The 4,953-nt window shown below is 35.9% G+C and overlaps 1 protein-coding gene across 2 annotated transcripts in view; it reads right to left on the bottom strand.

The window, feature by feature from the left end:
* The window catches only part of LOC106880363 (uncharacterized), a 296,957-nt gene that overhangs the window by 67,967 nt on the left and 224,037 nt on the right, over positions 1-4,953 (bottom strand). The window lies entirely within an intron of this gene.

Below are 4,953 nucleotides of genomic sequence, written 5' to 3'. Positions count from 1 at the left end.
CTTGAATTAAACTTATTTGCCAATTCTTCAACTGACACAGCATTATCCTTCTCAAACCCCGACAAAAGAAGCTCATCGTCGAATTTAACAGGGCGTCCATAAAGAACATGAACATTTTTGCTTACTTCTGCTGCACTGTTTCTCTTTTTCAACGCGTAAAGCATTATATGTCTTAAATGCTCCTTCGATACATCCATCTTTGAGGGGTTTATTTTAGTAATTAATTCAGTCAGATTATTTTGTAAAAAGAAATTATATTGCGATAAAGGTTTCCAAATTCGTATGCGCATCAATCAATATCATTTCACATTTTAGAATACTGTAAAAATTTGATAGAATTTAAATGCATGATATTTCGGGCATAATTTATAGGATGACCTGATACGTTCATACGTTCACAGATATATTCTGTTCAGAAAACACTGTAAATGAAACGACTCCATAACATGTACACCTCTTGTGTATATACTTCGATGGAATTTGCATTGAATTTGAACACCTTGCATTACAAGAGCCTAGTCAGTCCCGTCGGCAACTTAGATTTGTTTTTAGACTTAGTTTCAGACTTAATTTTTAACTTACAACTAACTAACGCTATAAGAAATTATGTAACTGAAAGTTCTAATGTGTCTATACAAGATCGCTCGACCTGCTAAATGTAGATACTGTTGTTGCTGGCACTCTGTCGCTTACGACGTCGAGGGTTCCAGTTGATCCGATCAACGGAACAGCCTGCTCGTGAAATTAACGTGCAAGTGGCTGAGCACTCCACAGACGCATGTACCCTTAACGTAATTCTCGGGGATATTCAGCATGACACAGTGTGACGAGGCTGAACCTATGAATTACAAGCGCAACAGAAACAGGAAGAAAGAGTGAGAGAAAGTTGTGGTGAAAGAGTACAGCAGGGCTCGCCACCATCCCCTGCCGGAGCCTCGTGGAGCTTTAGGCGTTTTCGCTCAATAAACCCCCACAACGCCTGGTTTGGGAATCGAAACCGCGATCCTATGACTGCGAGTCCGCTGCCCTAACCACTGGGCCATTGCGCCTCCACAAATGTAGATACTAAATCCACCTTAATACACAACCGACCATCTTACAAAAGGAATGTCAAAATGGAAAATACTGACATAGAACACATTTGATCATATTTTCGCTCATTCATCATTCAGTGGTGACAGAACAACAGCAAAAAAGAACATGATTACCACAACGTACCAGCCTTTGCACCTTCAATAGAAATGAGGCAGTTTGGGTGAGAAATCTATATTTCTGTTTACTTGTATCTAATTTATCTTTCATTTGTGCTTTGTTTAACTCTTGTCATGATCAACTTCACAATCAGTAATTCTGGAGTCAATAATTAATGAAATATATTAATGAAAGCCGAACATTTATTATTATTATTATTATTATTATTATTATTATTATTATTATTATTATTATTATTATTATTATTATTATTATTATTATTATTATTATTATTATTATTATTATTATTATTATTATTATATATGCGTGTGTGTATGTAATAAAATTAGAATGATGTCGCGGAAGAATCAATAGAGCATTGGGTAAAATGCCTTGCGATATTTGGTTATGGCTCTGAGTCCAAACTTTGCCGTATCGACCTTGCTTTCTTTCTTTCTTTCAAGGGTCGATAAAATAAGAGGATTTTAATACCAAGATCGATATAACCTATAATCGATGGTTCCCACCCGAACGAAATCAATGGAGCTGATGACCTGTTACTGGATACTTTTAATCACGAAAAGTTAACTATATTTATTTTCCTTAGTACAAGTATAAATAGCTTTTATAATAATGGTTTCAAATTTTGGCACAGGGCCAGCAATTTTGTAGGAGGGGCTAAAACGTTTATATCGCTCACAGTGTTCAAATGGTACTTATATTATAGACCCCGAAAGGATGAAAAGTAAAGTCAACCACGACGGAATTTGAACTTAGAACGTAGAGGCGGACGAAATGCCGCTAAGCATTTTGCCCAGCGTGCTAATGGCTTTTCCAGCTCGCCGCCTTAATAGCTTTTATGATAATAACGTTTAGATATTTGATAAAGCTTGAGAATCAAACATTCTCGTTTCACTTTATTAATTAATACATGGGTCAACAAGGAGCTTCTTATGGCCGCAAAACTTGCGATAAATAGTAGCTGAATCTCTCCCAAATTATGAACACAATTATTTTATATAAGAACAGAATAGACTGCATGATGTCTTGGACCTAGCATAGTCTTTTCCAAGAAGCGGGACACTGGAGACGTGACACATCAAAAAGCGGGTCGCACTACTAAGAAGAAAATCAAGGTAATTTTCCATTTAGTTGTGCCTTCCAGAAAGTCTTGAGGGCCGCTGTTTCCCAGACACTCTTAGAAGAGAATGAGATCATGAGACTGCCAAGTTGGAAACCTCAATAACAATCCTGTTTTGCATGGTTTATTAAATGCAAGTATTTTGTAGTATCAAGTTTAGAAGACTGATCCTGTTTAGAACATCAATTCACACCGGAGATAGGTTTGATTGTTTTTTAATGTTTCCAGAGTCGACAAAGAATACAAGATGAGATTCTAGTTGCAAAATCTGAAGCCTTATGTCACTGGAAAATGTATATTTGATATTAAGATATGCATACTTAACTGACACAGTTAACATGTTTCTATGGTGTATAGTGTTACATGTTTAAATGATACAGTGTTCCATGTTTAGATATTACAGTATTACAAGTGTCTACATAAGATTTTGTCTAAAATGCGTTGAATATTGAACGAGTAGTGTACAATATTCATTGCTAAGGAAAGCATGGTAACGTAAACATCTTTTCAGAAAATTCTCGATCTCATTCCCTCTTTTCTCTTCTTCATTGTATGTAGGTATAGCTGTAGGTATGTGTGTGTGTGTGTGTGTGTGTGTGTGTGTGTGTGTGTGTGTGTGTGTGTGTGTGTATTTATACATGCATATGTGTATATATATATATATACGCTGAAAGAGAGCGAAAAAGACACAGATAACAAGCATAAAAGATGAAGGTGGGATAGATAGATAGATAGATAGATAGATAGATAGATAGATAGATAGATAGATAGACAGATAGATAGATAGATAAATAGATAGATAGATAGATAGATAGATAGATAGATAGATAGACAGCGAGAGAAAGAGAGAGAGAGAGAGAGAGAGAGAGAGAAAAAGAACGAAAGAAAGAAAGAAAGGAAGAAAGAGAAACAGAGAGAGAAGAGAGAGAGAGCAAAAGTGGAGAGAAGACTTAATTATATATCGAGAGATGTAGTTAATCTACATACAAATAGAAAGGAAGGAGAGGTCAACAAAAGATATAAATCGGTGGCCAAAATAAGAATATGAAAGAGAAAATAAGAAAATAAAAGAATATAACAGAAAGACGATAACGCAGGTTAAGATATATAAAGAAAAGAAAGCAAAAACATGGAAATGCAAGGAGGCGAGAGCTGAGAAAGTGAGAGAGAAAGAGAGAGAGAAAGAGAGAGAGAGTGAGCATCATAATCTGAAGCTCATAAAAATAATTGATAATTATAAGTCACGGGATTGGATAAAGAGTCGGGGTGGAATAGAATATGTAGACGAAAGGGAAAAACGCAAAGAAGTAAGACACGGAAAGCCAGGAAGAGAGAGGGAGTGAAAGGCCCAGAGGCGCAGTGTATAAGAAGGAAGCACTATGTAAACATTCTTCTCAGACTCTGTCAACACTTGCAGCAAGTTCTATTTAAACAGATATCTCGATAACAGAATGTGCGTGTGTTTCTCTGTTTGTGTATGAATGTATATTGTATGGGGGTTGAGTGGGAGGAAAGTTATAAAGCTTTAAAACAATCATTGGTAAATAAATAGCTTTTAGTTTAGCTCAAAAATTACATCTGTCATATTTAATGTCGAATTTTCATCAGTGTTTAAATCCTATCCATTTATGCAGCAAAATGAAGGAATGAACCACCATGCAGTGGTAATCTAGCTTATCCTACTAGAATGAATAACTAAATTTTCTCTCAAATTTTGCCCTACGGATTTTAAAAAGAGGCCTTTATACATGGAACAAAATATGTGGAATGCCCACCATGGCTAGAATGCCCACCATGGCTAGAATGCCCACCATGGCTAGAATGCCCACTATGGCTAGAATGCCCACCATGGCTAGAATGCCCACTATGATAGGTTTGCTCTCATAGGTTAGTATGAACTCAGAGTGCAGTGAAAGGGATAAAAAGCAACAGTCTGTAGTCCAGTGTTGCCATTATAGCTAGAGACACTTGAGCTTAAGGAAATCTTTGATTTTTGTGAACCAACGTAGGGCATCTACGTAATCGCCTGTTAGGAATGGTAACATGTTGTTGAAATGAAACCTTACTTTCTTAAAAACGCACATTGATCCACAGGACATTTTAAAATTGTATGCATGTCTATGCATACATACATACATACAGACATACATACACACACATACATACACACACACATACATACATACATACATATATACATACATAGATACGTACATACATATATATATTTCTATGGAAATGGATGAGTGAATTTTCTTTTCTTTACAGTTAACACGGAAAAATCAATAAACAGGAATAAATGGTGTAAAATAATGCAATCTTCTCATCAGGGAAAGAAAGAGAATCAAACTCAACAAGAAGTCATTTTAACAAATGTGATGACTGTGTAAATGATGAACAGGACGCTATTGAGTATTTTTAAAAACCGTTAGTATATATGGCGTCAAAGGTAGCGCATATGAAGAGAAGGGGTAAAGAAATCAATAAATCAATAAATTACAAAGGGCTAAGTACTAGGCTTACAAAGAATAAGTCCTGGGAACGATTTGCTCGATTAAAGGCGGTGCTCCAGCATGGCCGCAGTCAAATAACTGAAACAAGTAAAGGAGTGTATATATATA

Source organism: Octopus bimaculoides, chromosome 13 (assembly GCF_001194135.2).
Source record: "Octopus bimaculoides isolate UCB-OBI-ISO-001 chromosome 13, ASM119413v2, whole genome shotgun sequence".
NCBI classification, from domain to species: domain Eukaryota; kingdom Metazoa; phylum Mollusca; class Cephalopoda; order Octopoda; family Octopodidae; genus Octopus; species Octopus bimaculoides.
Note: the sequence above shows the minus strand (reverse complement) of the source record. Positions and strands in the feature narration are given on the sequence as shown.